Source organism: Cupressus sempervirens, chromosome 8 (genome assembly GCF_028749045.1).
Source record: "Cupressus sempervirens isolate cs-2001-9-10 chromosome 8, ASM2874904v1, whole genome shotgun sequence".
In the NCBI taxonomy this organism is placed as follows: Eukaryota; Viridiplantae; Streptophyta; class Pinopsida; order Cupressales; family Cupressaceae; genus Cupressus; species Cupressus sempervirens.
Window position 1 is genome coordinate 383,343,502 of NC_143125.1, and position 15,229 is coordinate 383,358,730.

The following is a 15,229-nucleotide window of genomic DNA, read 5'->3' on the forward strand; positions in this document are numbered from 1 at the left end:
CACATATATGCCCAGATAAATATATAATTTATGACTATAATATTTCAAAAATTAATATATACCTTTGCAAAATGAATTAAATACTCATGTTTACACTCAATGGAGTTTTATACCTGATATCTATATTTAGTTGATTTTCCTTAAATCTATGCATTTATCCTAATTCTGGTTGGATTATGAGTTATCTTACACATTTTCCTTCAACTTTATTATGATGTGCCCATAGTTGCACTTTTATGCTTTTATAGCATTGTTCTATGCCCATGTTGGCACTTTATGGTTTTATACCATTGATCTACATGATTTAAATGATATTTTGAGTTGCATAGGGAGCAATTTTTTTTCAAGGATAACTATGTAGGTCCCCTCAGTATAACTGATACATAGTTTCCTTATCTGGCCCATGGAGTATCCCTCCATCCTATATTGGTATGCACTCATTTTATATGGAGTTTCCCTCCATTTGATCCTATCTGTTCCATTTTGATAGGATAATATTTTTATGGAGTTTCCCTCCATGTTGTTTCATTTTTGTTCCTCAATGAAGAGGATGTTATTATTGGAGTTTTACCCTCCAAATTCAGATAATTTGATCCAATTTGAAGGCAATATGTTGTTATATCCTCATAATCCCTTCTTTTGATTATCCTAACAAAAATCATCATTATTCTACTTTGATCAGCATGTCTCTCTTTTTACTTTATTTTCATATATATTAATGTGATAATGATCTGCATACATTATTGCTTAGATCATGAGTCATGCATGTTATGGATTGTTCACCCATTAACTTGCAGTGGGATGATTCATTAAGTGGACTGTCTATATCCACATGATTGATGCAATGTTGATGCCCGTATCATTGTGGCCTTGTCATTTGAGCATTAGTATAATATACTTTTCATGAGAGCATTGATCAAGCTTTTTACTCAATTTGTCCTTGTTGACAATTTTTGAGCATACACTTTATCTTGATATCAGGTTATCTCCATTGTTTTTGGGTAACATGTTTTACTCATTATTTCTCTATGAGAATTTTATTATCCTTATTCAAAAAGATTTCGAATTTGCATATATGATGGCATTCTACTTGTGGATATTTGTCTTGTTGTTCTTTGTTTTTCAGGTGATCCATCAAGGAACCTTCTTGGAGGTGTCTATGCTTCCACATGATCACATTCAAAGGACTCGTGTACTTCTCTTGGATCTACAAATGTTCCATATGGCTTGAAGACAATCAAATTACTTCATATTGAAGATCAAGTTACAGATTTTTGTAAATTATGGGTTTAATACCCTTTGATGTAATTACCCCAAGTAAAGATTAAAGGGGGGTGTTAGAAGTTGTAATCTTTCCTTGGTATATTTATAAACCAAGGTTAGAACTCCTTTCTTTATTGTTGTAATATATTAGGATATAAGCCAAGGTATCCTAATATATTTCTTTTTTTGTCCTTTTTCCACTACATCTTATTTTGTCATCTAGTGGAATATGTGAGGACAAATATTTATTGTAATTTCTAATTTTAGATTATTCCTCCTTAAGAGGAATCTCACACTTGGCCTCACACACTTATGAATGGTGGCATTCATAGACATGGGAGTTACATTCTAACTCCTCTCTCTCATCTCTATTTAAGAGATGACCCTCTTCTCTCATTCAACAATGAGGTTTCTTCCTCTTCTCAATTATTGTATGAGCATTGCTCTCTCTCTCTCTCTCTCTCTCTCTCTCTCTTCTTAGGCTTTTCATGCCTCATTCATAATGTCACAAGGGGTTTTCTTTGCTTTTTCCTTTCCAAATATCTTGTCTCATGGTGTTGGAACTTGAAGCTTTCTCTCTCCTATTTTATGGTAATATCTTTTCATGCATTTACTCACTTAGATTCTTTCCTGGTATTGCTTATTTACAGATTTTTTTTTCCATTTCTAACAAATACACTAAGGGAGTGCCCAAATAATCTTTAAACATGAGTGATTTGGGTAACGATGTAGAGTGCCAAAGATTTATATTTGATTGACATTGTGATAATGTCCAAAAAAGTTGAAACTATGTAGTTAGTCCTCTAGATAGTGCAAAAATGGTGCTTCGACCAGGTGAGCAACACCTCGCATCTAAAAATGTTTTACAATATCATTGCTCATTTAAGGAGGTTTTTTATCATGACTCATTTATCCCATACTTAAATAATTGGATATTTCTGTGACCATCTGGCTCTCTTATTAAACCAATTAATGTTGGTTCATTAAGAATTAAAAATAAATGAATAACTAAATGCATTATTAAAGATTCTATTTTGGATGGTGGTCATTACAAAAATGTAAACTATAGACCACTGGTCATTTATATATTCTCCATGAATTTTGAGGGCATGGGGGTATAGGGGAAATATGTTATAACTGTTTTTGCATGCACTCCCTCAGGGGCTAACCAGAAGTAGTAGGGAGAATACTGTAAATTTTATCAGAAACCTCACCCCATTTAACAAAAGAGGTGGTTAGTAGATAATAAAAGAAACAACAAAAAGATAGGGCAGCGATCTTTGACGGGGCATATCTTAGAGCTCGTACGAGACATGGATGCAATTCTGAGTGTTACAAGATCATGTTGTCAACACCTACAATAACCTCTCTCTTTTTGGAGATTGGATTCCATTTTGATTTTGTGAACCCATCTTGGGTGATGCTAAAACTTATAGTGTTGGCCAATACAAAGTCACCAACAGGTGAATCTCTTTGAGCGCTAGTGGGATTGAACTGTTTATTCTGTTAGCTCTGTGTGGCTAGGTAAACCCTAGTCCCAAGCTCGTCCTATACCATTGACCACTATAATGATCTTGGGCATGCCAAACATAATTGACCCTAAGAGTCACTAAATGCCATAGAGAAACAATCTTTGACGAGGCATATCTTAGAGCTTGTGTGAGGTATGGATGCAATTATGGGTACTACAGGATCATGTTGTTGACACCTACAATAACTAACCTCTTTCTTTTGGAGATTGGATTTTGTTTTCATTTTGTAGCCCCATCTCGGGTGATGCTGAAACTTTTAGTGTTGGCCAATATAAAGTCACCAACTAGTGAATCTCTCTAACCATTCATTTTAGGATCGAACTGTCTATTCTATTAGCTCTGAGTGACCAGGTAAACCCTAGTCCCAAGCTCGTCCTATCTCGTTCATTACTTGAATGTTCTCAAGCATGCCAAATGGAATTGACCCTAAGATTCACTAAATGTCATAGGGTAGCAATCTTTGACGAGACGTATCTTGGAGCTCATGCGAGGTATGGATGCAATTTTGGGTGTTGCAGGATCATGTTGTCAACATCAACAATAACCTCTCTCCCTTTTTGGAGATTGAATTCTGTTTTGATTTTGTAGCCCCATCTTGGGTGATGCCGAAATTTGTAGTGTTGGCTAGTACAAAGTCGCCAACTAGTAAATCTCTCTAACCGTTGGTCGTGGGATCAAATTGTCTGTTCCGTTAGCTCCAAGTGGCTGGGTAAACCCTAGTCCCAAGCTCGTCCCATCCTATTGCCCACTCAAACGATCTCGGGCATGCTGAACGAAATTGACCCTAAGAATTACTAAATGCCATAAGGCAGTGATATTTGACAGGGCATATCTCGGAGCTCAAGTGAGGTATGGATGCAATTCCTAGTGCTACATGATCATGTTGCCAACACCTACAATAACCTCTCTTTCTTTTTGCAGATTGGATTCCATTTTGATTTTGCGACCCCATCTTTGGTGATGCTGAAACTTGTAATGTCGGTTAGTACAAAGTCTCCAATTGGTGAATCTCTAACCATTCGTCGTGGGATCAAACTATTTGGTCCATTGGCTCTGAGTGGCTGGGTAAACCCTAGTCCCAAGGTCATCCTGTCCCGTTGACCTGTCAAACAATCTCGAGCACACCAAACAGAATTGACCCTAAAAGTCACTAAATGCCATAGGGTAGTGATCTTTGATAGGGCATATCTTGGAGCTCGTGTGAGGTATGGATGTAATTCTAGATGTTCCAAGATCATGTTGTTGACACCTACAATAACCTCTCTCACTTTTTGGAGATTGGATTTCATTTTGATTTTGCGGCCCCATCTCGGGTGATGTTGAAACTTGTAGTGTTGGCCAGTACAAAGTCATCAACTAGTGAATCTCTCTAAATGTTCATCGTGGGATGGAACTTTCTGCTCCATTAGCTCCAAGTGGCCAAGTGTTCCAATGCCAAGTTCATCTTATCCCTTTGATCACTCGAATATCTTAGGCATGTCGAACAGAATTGACCCTACGAGTCACTAAATGCCATAGGGAAACAATATTTGATGGGGCATATCTCGAAGATGTGCGAGGTATGGATGCAATTTCAGGTGCTACAAGATCATGTTGTCAACACCTACAATAACTAGTGATGTTGAAACTTGTAGTGTTGGCTAGTACAAAGTCACCAACTGGTGAATCTCTCTAACCGTTCGTCATGGGATCAAAATGTATGTTTCGTTCACTCCAAGTGGTTGAGTAAACCCTAGTCCCAAGTTCATCCCATCTCATTGACCGCTCAAATGATCTTGGACATGCCAAACAGAAATGACCCTAAGAGTCACTAAATGTCATAGGGCAACGATATTTGACGGAGCATATCTTGGAGTTTGTGTGAGGTATGAATGCAATTCTGGGTGCTACAGGATCGTGTTGTCAACACCTACAATAGCCTCTCTCACTTTTGGAGATTGGATTACATTTTGATTTTGCGTCCCCATCTCGCGTGATACTAAAACTTGTAGTGTTGACCAATACAAAGTCGCCAACTAGTGAATCTCTCTAATCATTCATTATGGGATCGAGCTGTCTATTCTGTTAGCTTCAAGTGGTCAAGTAAATGCTAGTCCCAAGCTTGTCCCTTCTTGTTGACCACTCGAATGTTCTCGAACATGCCCAACACAATTGACCCTACGAGACTAAATATTGTGTGTCAATACTTGGAAGAATGAAAAAGATACAAGAAGTTGAACACTTAAAGGAAAGTTTAATGAAGCAAAAATTACTGTACAAACATGAACTAACTTAATCCAAGGTAAAACTTCAACATTTAATGCAGTTTCCTCTTTGGCCCCTCTCACGGAGATTGTGTTTGACATTCTTCTATGTTGTCTAATTGATATTGCTTCTGCTCAAGCACTTCACAAATAGTGTTGCATTTCCATTTCCTTTTTATATTACTGTAGATAAGAAGCCCAATGTCATGATTATTTCTCCATGTAGGAAGCCGTGGATTCAACATATATTTTGTGTGCAGCATTAGTTTATTGAGGACTTGACATGAAAATAGGCGGATTACCACCAAAAGGCCACTTAGAAACATATGTCCCTATTATGACTTTCAAAATCAGATTTCTCATTCTATCATTGCCCTTACAAAGATATATTTTGAGGAATATTGGAAGCACAACAATTGTAGAAAGCCATGATTGTCATTTGAATCCATGGGTGCAAGAATTCATTCCTCCTACAATATAATACATGACTCTCCCTCCACGCCCATCCACTTTCCCAATTTCCCTTCCAACAGTGAATGCAACCTAGCTGATATCATACAATATTGTTCCAACTCCATTCCAACTACAGTTAAATTATGTTCCACACATCACGAATTATATTCCAGAAATCTCTCCACCGATTTTCCCTCTCATGGACTTTTCCTCCTATATATACTCCCTTTCCTAATGGAAGAACAGTGGAACCATCTAATTGTCTACCCAATTTTTCAATTTTCCCTCCTCATGAGTAGCAAGGTTAGAAGGTTCCTCCTCCACAATGCATTGTATAGACATTGACCCACTTTGACCACTTAGTGTCCCCCCTAGTGTTTATTACATCACTAGTGCATTTGAGGTCATTTTGCAACCAAAAATTACGACCAAGTTTTTTAAATGGGTTGCTTGGTCGCATTATAAAGCAAATTTTTTTTTTTTTTTAATAACTAGCCCGTGTTGGTCGCAAGTGCGACCAATTATTTTGGTCGCAATTGTGACCAATTATTTTGGTCGAAATTGTGACACACAGGGAAGCATAAAACAAAAAAAAAAGGGCAAAACATTTCATTTGGCTTTTGCGCGAGGTTCATTTGGCTTTGGCGCGAGCGAGGGTCTCCATCAACATTGGCTCTGCTACAGATCCTTTTCATCTGGCTTTGGCGCGAGGGTCTCCATCAACATTGGCGTGAGGGCATGTCTTGGCGTGAGGGTACGTCTGATCTGGTGCGTTTGATTGTAGAAATTTTGAGGGCACGTCTGAAATTTTGAGGAGTTCCATGTGATTCCATTAGAATAATTTATGAAAACCATTGCAATGTGCCTTTAAAATAATGTATTGGGTGCATTTCATTTCTATTTCCATTTGAAATTGCTTTCAAACAGTCTACTGCAAACATAAATTTGAGTGGTAAATGGATCCACCTAGGATTCTATTGGAAGCCAAAGTGGATGCCCATATTGTTGTTCTTTTTACTAAAATAGATTCAAAATTCATAAGCTTGTATTAGATAAAAGGGAAAACTTTATACAAATTGTCAAAAACCTGTGACTGTCAAATACAGGGCCTTTGATCATTTCTGCCATAAACATTCAATAGAAAAATCTCTTGTCCATAAGTTTTGGCTTCCTCACACTTACAGACACCTCAATTCTGATTTATATATTTGAATTAAGAATCATGAAAATTAATTATAGTTCATAATTTTTTTCTACTTTCTGAGATCTATATAATTCTGATGATGGGTGTGATTTCAAAAATTGATAAAAGCAATTTGAGACAATCAAATTAAATTGTAAATTTTTCATCTTGGAAATCTTAGATTTGAATCTATTGAAACTTAATACATAATAACAAAAACATTTATAACAAAATCTACCTAAGCTTTGAAGACAAGTGGTTCATAGTAAACTGACAAATCCTCAAAATTGAGTATAGAAAGACTTTCAGGCCACTCTCCAGACAGAATCTCTTCCACAATCTCAATCCTCTCCTCTCTTTCCACTTCCACACTTTTACTTAAACTCACATTGAATGCATACCTCACCTGACCTCTTGATTTCCTTCTCTTCCTTTCACACTGAGATACTTGTGTTGGTAATAATGGCAGTGCAGCAAATGCTACACACTTCAATTTCACTGCATTTACCAAAGACATTGGTTTTTCCTCTCTACTTTATTATACTCAATTCAATATCTCTTGCATTTTGACATTTATATAGAAAATTAAATGGGCCATACTGAAATAAATGAAAGCTAAATGGTTTTAGAATTCAGCTTCATTTCGTGCAGATATACATTGAATCTTATTTTATATGTGGGTCCATTTTAAGACACATGTCTATACATTGGCAAAGATTTGGAATGCCTTGGCACATTCCTCTAAATTATTATGTAGTGGATAAGATGGACTAAGCTATTGAAAGAGATTGATGGTAAATTCTGTGGACTCTGATTTGCATGAAACAACTGCGTATTACAAGTGGCTTCTACAATGGAGGACAAACTATTTTTAACTCTTGTAAAACAACTGGCTTCTATCATGGAAAGTGGGGAAGCTAAATTTTAGGGGCTTCAAATGAAGCCAAATCTTTGAATGAAGGTCCCAAGGGGCTTCACTCGAAGCCTCCATGCCGATATTGGTGTGGGGGTATTGAATGAATATTAGGGCTTCATTCGAATCTGACATGCAAACCTCGTTCATACTCCTAATAACCGATCGAAAAAGCTTTTAAATCCAACATTTTTTCTTTTTTGTCCCATGGTTTCATGTATGAGTTGGTGGACTAGGGCGCTAAGAGGGAAGTCAGTAACATCATACCTTGCATCAGCATCTCCGTCTATGGTGCAGGAGCACCTAACTCTTATGAAGTACAACTCAGCAACTATTTGACAAGCTTTAATAGTTGACATGTAATGGGTGATTGGTGTCAGGCTACTGCGTATGCATTAATCGTGGTCTTGAATGCAAAAGAAACTGTGAATTCACTAAATAGGGTCAAACTTATTTTTGTTGATTTAATAGATTTGATTTGGGAATGATGGTCTAATGATTTGAGAGAAAGAGTTGAGAGACAGATGGAGAGAGAGATAATACAAGTGATAGAAAGACTCCTAGATAATATTCTTGAGGACAATGTGTATTATAGTCCTTACCATGTTTTCCTTTGATCTACCAAAAGGATGGTGGCGTCCTACAAATGGCATGGCTCTTTCTACCACTTGTATTATCTCTGTCTCCATCTGTCTGTCCATTCTTTCTCTCAGATCATCTGACCAACATTCCCAAATCAAATCTTGACCCTATTTAGTGGATTCACAACATAAACTTCAAATGCTTCTCCTATCAAATATGTAGATTTTACAATAGCTAAGAAACATAATTGTAGGCATCATGGTCACATTTTTTTGGAACCATAATTGGGTTGTGTACCCAAGCAATGCAAAGCAACTTCCACACCTTCAATTCCAAGTCGAATTCATCTGTAAGAATGATCGCTTGCCAACAGTTGCTGAATACATCTGTAGCTCATGAATACAAGGTCCTCCAACAAATGTATTCAACAACTGTTGGCAAGCGATGATTCCTAGCTCATGAATACAAGGTCCTCCAACAAATCTATTTAACAGATATTGGCAAGCGATCATTCCTAGCTGCTTTTGTTTTATAAGGTTTGTCTCAATCCCAATAGGTTGCAGTTTCATTTTCTAGATGCATTTCGTCGCTTGGGTATACAACTCAATTACATTGATTCCAAAAAAGTGTGACCATGATGCTTACAATTATATTTCTTAGTTGTTGTGTCCTAAGATCCCTTATGACCCTTTACAACCATTTACGATCCCTAAGAATAAATCTTAGAGCTCTTAAAATGTCGTAAAGGGTCATAAGAAACTCCTAGGAGGGGCCATGATGAGCTTCCACCTTCACATGGCTGGCCCTGTTAAGTAGAGAATGCTATAGTTTTCACAAAACAAAGAGAAGCTCAATAATTTAAGGTCTTAGTCCATAGACAAATTAAATTAGACTTATTATCCAAAACACATAAAAAACATGCACATAAACATGGTAGGCACTAAATAGAGATAGTTGGAAGAGAATTAAAAAAAAGATTAAGGATCATGTTATTTTAAGAAATATTTAAATAACAATTATAAATTGAGTTAAATCAATAAGTATTCGTTTCTACCTTTTCCAATATAAATTTAAATATTGACTGGTCTCTCCTTTATATCTTAATCCTTCAATACTCATAACTCTTTATTGCATTCATTTTGATCATTCACTAAACTTAATTAAATTATAATTATATTACATGTTATTTTTTTTTTTTTTTTTTTTACTTTTTATTTTTATTATTGAATGTCATGTCAAAAAGGGGACATTATAGTGAGATGCATTACAATATAGCAAAATAACAAGAATATTATTGAAACAAACTGATACAACATTCAGATTATAAAATCAGACTGCTGCAACAACACAAATTAACCTAACAGAAAGCATAGAATACCATTCCCACAATGACCGAACATTTACCCACTGGACTACACCTCTTCTAAATAATGTAAGATGCTGATAACAAGTTGATACTGCCATCACACATGTCAAATTAGACTGATACACACTAAAAGCCACCCTAATCAATTGTAGCTAACATCTGGATGCACACTTATAATTGATGTCAATCAGAATACTGAAGGTCTGGAATAGGGCATAGTGGATGCTGATACAACAGGTACAAACTCGTAGAAAGCTCGCCAAAGTCTACATAACTAAGACTTAGCATCAAAGGTTCTCCCTAGGCACCTTGAAACCACCAAATATTGGCCCCAAAATAGGAGCCCTTCATCTTCAAGCTCTCACATACTTGCTCTACTTGGTACAGCACCCCATAAAGGTCATCTATTCACTTTCAACTTGGACAACCTACAATATGGTCTTTGTATACAATTCATTTTTTGTCGTTTCATTATATGGTTTGAACAAGTGTGGAAAAAAATCAAATTTTTATTATGAATTTTCTGTTCACCAATCTATGTTAAACTAATCAGCAAGGTCACTTTCCTAATACTTTATGAACTGGATGCTATTCGCAAGGTTAGTTTCCTAACACTCACTATAGTACTTGCTATTCAATTGAGATAGATATGGCTCATTAGTTTGTTTGTATTCTCTTTGGATTTTGATAAAGAGGACAGCTGAATGCTATATGATGAACTAAAAGTTATGTGGTGTCAACAGGCTTGTTCATTTCTTGAGCCAAATTACCAGCCCCAGTGACATTTGTTGTTGTTCAAAAGCGGCACCATACTAGACTATTTGCAAACAACCATGTAGATAGGCATTCTATAGATAGACTTGGGAACATCTTGCCAAGTCTTTAGTACATAATAAAGCGATTGAATTTCATAAATTGTTTTTTTGATAGTCGATTTGTTTAAATATTGCCCATCAAAAATTACTTAGTACATCTCATCTTTTTTCTGCATAGGACCTTGTAGTTCTGAAGAATCTGATAGCGAAGAATTTGAAGAAGATATTGTAGCAAAGGTATATTTGGTGTTCTTTTTTAAGTGAAACTGTGATTGAAAATTTTGTATATTGTCATATTTCACTTGTACAAAGGTCAAATTGTAAATAGAGGTGAACTTGTATGGATTTAAGTTTCTTCTTCATTATTTATAATGCTCTTGATTCCTCCTTTGTAGCTGTAAAAATACTTGTTTATTTTCACCTTTTCAGATACCCTTTACCAGGTTCTTCAAGATTCCAAAATATCTTGGGCTGACCCCACTCCAACATGTCCTAACTCCTACTTGGTTCAGAGACCATACTCCTTTTTATATCTATCTTTCTCTTACTACTCCATCTGCAGGTTGCAAACAAATCATCCTTCTTCCACCAACAAGTCATTCCATTCAAGAAAGACCATGTCTGAAGATATCAACGCACAAAAAAATAGGGAGGCAATTGCTAGACTACGGTCTAACTTAAAAAGAAAAGGTGATGGAAAATGTTATTGTCCTTGCAAAATGTGTAAGCACTTAAAGACTCGAAGATATCTAATCACAACAGCTGAGCAACATTGTAGGCAACATGGTCACATTAAAGGGGGAAACGAGTATCGCCCATTGGTATGTATTTTAATAGTTTATAAATTACATGAGACATGATTTGATGATGACATCATGGTCATGGTTAATATAAGGTAATCATTTTCATATAGGTCAACATCCCTGAGTTTCATTTTATGGACCATGACAATTCGGAGAATGTGGATTTCCAAACGAGGGAACATGGAGGTGTGAATATTGAAGTAGAAGGTAATGATACCATGGAAGAAGATCAGGATGATGAAGATCACGATGATCAAGATGATAATGATGATGATGATGATGCTGATGATGATGCAGAGTTTGATGTACCTTTACTTGAGAAGGTAGAGCAGCCCCTATATGAAGGCTCCAAAACAACTCTTCTTGCCGCTGTGTTGCTATTGGTGAACTTGAAGGTAATGAATGGTTTATCCAATGTAGCAATGACACGTATGTTAAGGTATGCCATCTTCTTTCATTATTTTACTCGTAGTTCCCTTACAATTAACATTGGGTTCGTGTAGCAATTAATATTCTTTAAATTAAGAAATTATATTTTTGGTCGTAGATTGATAGGTGAGTGTTTGTTACCACCATCAAACATTCTACCTCACTCGTACCGAGAATTATTTTCCATCATGAAAGATATTGGAATGGGGTATCAAACAATAGATGCATGTCCAAACGATCATATTATATATTATAAACAGCATGAATTTGCAACACAATGCCCTACTTGTCATATCAGTAGATATCAATCAGATCGATTAACAAAAAAGGTGCCTCGCAAAGTTCTTCGGCATATTCTCATTATTCCACGTCTGCAAAAATTATTCAAGTTCCATAGCTTGGCACAATTTATGGATTACCATGCACGCAATAGAAGTCAAGATGACATTATGCGAATGCCTGCAGATGGTTCGACATTTAAGGAAATACAAGAAAAATGGCCACACTTTAAAGAAGAACCTCGTAATCTCAAGCTTTCATTGGCAGCAGACGGTGTCAGTCCTTATGGAGAGATGAGATCTACTTACTCAGTGTGGCCTATTTTTGTTATCAACAATAACATACTTCCTTGGTTGTCCATAAAGAGAGAGCACATAATGTTGACACTAATTGTTCCAGGTATATTTTGATTTAGTGGTCATCTAAATTAATTTATTATTACTAATCCATCAAATGGTCAAAATAATTATGTAATGTTTTTGCTCATTCAACTAGGTAAGTACCAAGTCAAAGATATCAACGTATATATTGAACCCCTTATCGACGAGTTGGTGGTGTTATGGAATGGGGTTACTATGTATGACATTTGTAGACCAATAGGACGAAGACAATTTCAATTTCATGCAATGCTTGTATGGACAATACAAGATGCCCCTGGGCTAACACATTTTTGTGGTATGTTCTCTTCTTGACACCTCTTTTTTGGTATGTCAAAGTTAACACATTTAATCCAATTATACACGATCTTGTAGGTCTTCATACAAAGGGTAAATTTGTATGTCTATTTTGTGGTCCAAAGACGAAATCCCGTCATTCAAAAAGTTTAAGAAAGCAGGTGTTTGATGAGAATAGACACACTACATCAAAGCCATAGAGAATGACACCTCGCCTATGGAAGTTGGCATACAATAAAATAAATCGTCGAGGTAATGTCATTCCATTTGATGCTTTTTGTTTCAAATTTATATTTCGATATTGTGTTTTTTTTACTGATGATGTGATTGATGGTTGTGAAGGTCGTCAAGACATCAATGTCCAACTTCCAAAAGGACTAAAAATTTATCCTACACAATTTACTAGGTTGCCATACTACGAGCAACTCCCAATTGTGCATTTGTTTGATCCTATGCATATTGGAAAGAATGTAGTAGAGACATTATGGAAAATCTTGGATGGAAGGCATAACAAAGATCAAATTGTCAAAACTTGTAGTGACATTGAAGAATCCAACCATGCAATGAAAAATGGTGTTCGACCAAATAACAATGGAGACCAGATTGATACAAGTGCCCTTAGTTGGTTATTGTCAAAGCAGCAGAGCAATGCTATAAAAGAAGTCATAAAAAAAATACGATTTCCCACAGGATTTGCTGCGAACATAAACAATTTCATATCAAATAAAAGTGAATTTGGGCCAGGGTTGAAAACACATGATTGGCATACATTTATGAAGGTAATTCATGTTATTTTGTATTCACTATATATTTATATACTGCATGTAGTTTCAATTGCATTCTTTTATAAAATATTGACAAGATCATTTTACAAATATTTCAGTATGTTCTACCTCTATCTCTCCCACACCACTTTGCCAACAATGTCAAAGAGGTCATATATGATCTTGGAAAATACATGAGGTGGTTTTCATCTAAAGAAATCAATAAAGAAGATATAAAATATTGGAAGAGAAAAATTCCTCTTCTGATGTGTGAAATGCAAAAGTGTCTACCTCCAAGTTTTTTCAATGCACAAGAACACTACCTCATACATCAAGTTGAGGAGATTGAATTGTGTGGACCTAGACCAACCAGGTCAATGTGGATGGTTGAGAGGCACTTGAAATTTTTGAAAGGCTTGGTTCGCCAGAGAGCACATCCCGAGGGTTCCATGGTGGAGGGATATATGGTATACCAAACCATGGTGTACATTACTGAATATCTTCCTAAGTTTGCAGCAAACACCCATGTAGATCGTATTTGGGATTCCAAATCAATTAAAAAATTTGAAGGGGGGTACTTGATGGGAAAAGGTAGATCGAGGAAAGTGAGAGGTAAATCTAAGATTTTATTGTAGTTAATTAATTCATATAAATCTTCAATATAAGTTATTTTTAATTGGCGTATTTATTTGAAACAGGTGGTTGAGAGTGGGATGCAATACATTTGTATATTGCGAACAATCTTGATTGGATGACAGAATGGATTGAACGATGTCAACAAAATGGTTGCTCATTAACATGGGAAGGTGTTGGTTCATTGGTTACAGAAGCTCATCATAATGGAAATTCCAATGTTATGTCGATGGTAGTTGATCTAGTAAATGGTTTAAGAGGTGGAGAGGTACGTAGAAATTTATTAATGATCATAACTCAACGTATGTTTCGTATCAACTCACGATGCAAATAATTTACAAAGACTTCAAAAATTGCAGGTCAAGAACCAAAAAGCTATGTACTATCATGGCCACAAATTTCGCATAAAAAGGTTGGATGACACAAAGAAAACTTGTGATTCTAGGATAAATGTAGTTTTTGAGGTCACCAATATATCATCTAGAAGCGACATACATCCTCAACAATCTCAAAATCAATACTATGGCATCTTGGATGATATAATTGAGTGTGAATTTAACACCTTCAAAGTAGTTCTATTTGTCGTCAAATGGTATAGGTTACGACTAAATCAAAATTATCCAGATAGAACAGTTATTCAACAATAATGGATTTACAATGATCAATACAAGGTTGTTTGAGCCAGTTGGAGATGAGCCCTATGTTCTTCCAAGCCAATGTGAGCAAGTGTTTTACTCAGAGGTTCCAAATAAACAGGTTTGGTCATTTGTTGTTAGACATGATCCAAGAGGAAGGCCGATAAAGTATAATGTTATGGAAGAAGAAGATATTGAAGATGATGAAGAAGCAGATGATGAAGATCAAGATGATGGTGATGACGATGATGGTGATGGTGATGGTGATGGTGATGATGATGATGATGATGTCGATGATGATGATGATGGTGATGGTGATGATGGCGATGATGATGGTGATGATGGCGATGATGATGGTGATGATGATGGTGATGATGGCGATGATGATGGTGATGATGATGGTGATGATGGCGATGATGATGATGATGATGAAGAAGATAATCAATGACTACAAACGTCGTCACCCCTTCTGTTGACAATCTTGCATTCCATATATAAGGTAAATTTGTTCATGTTTACAATGTTGCATATTGTTCATGTTGTCTTCTAAGTTATTTGTAACATACACGTATCATGTAATTTTTAGCGAACTTAAGATAAATTATTAACATATGCAGGAAATTTGATTATATATTTATTGTGTTCATTTCTAATGATTACAA

The 15,229-nt window shown here is 35.9% G+C and overlaps 1 pseudogene; it reads right to left on the minus strand.

The window, feature by feature from the left end:
- LOC149542905 (large ribosomal subunit protein uL3m-like) overlaps positions 1-15,229 on the minus strand; it is a 53,577-nt pseudogene that overhangs the window by 10,151 nt on the left and 28,197 nt on the right.